Source organism: Juglans regia, unplaced genomic scaffold (assembly GCF_001411555.2).
Source record: "Juglans regia cultivar Chandler unplaced genomic scaffold, Walnut 2.0 Scaffold_3577, whole genome shotgun sequence".
NCBI classification, from domain to species: Eukaryota; Viridiplantae; Streptophyta; class Magnoliopsida; order Fagales; family Juglandaceae; genus Juglans; species Juglans regia.
Genome location: NW_023358410.1, coordinates 1 through 255, shown reverse-complemented (window position 1 = coordinate 255; position 255 = coordinate 1). Strand labels below are relative to the sequence as shown.

The following is a 255-nucleotide window of genomic DNA, read 5'->3' as shown; positions in this document are numbered from 1 at the left end:
CGATGGGCAGGGCGCGATTTTCCTAAAAATCCACTCCCAAGTTGCCTTCTTGTAAATTCCTCTCGCAAGGCGGAAAAAACAAAAACGAGGGGTGCACCACGAGGACTTCCCAGGAGGTCACCCATCCTTGTACTACTCTCGCCCAAGCACGGTTAAATGCGGAGTTGAAATGGGATCCGGTGCATTAGTGCTGGTATGATCGCACCCGTCAAACTAATTATTTAAAATTCATATAATCCTAGTGCGACGTACTAG

The 255-nt window shown here is 47.8% G+C and overlaps 1 non-coding gene across 1 annotated transcript; it reads right to left on the bottom strand.

Annotated features, from left to right (window-relative positions):
* Window positions 1–88: 88 nt before the first annotated feature.
* Window positions 89–207, bottom strand: LOC118345671. The gene has a single exon (XR_004799171.1). It is a non-coding gene; the product is annotated as a 5S ribosomal RNA (ribosomal RNA).
* Between the last annotated feature and the right edge of the window lie 48 nt (window positions 208–255).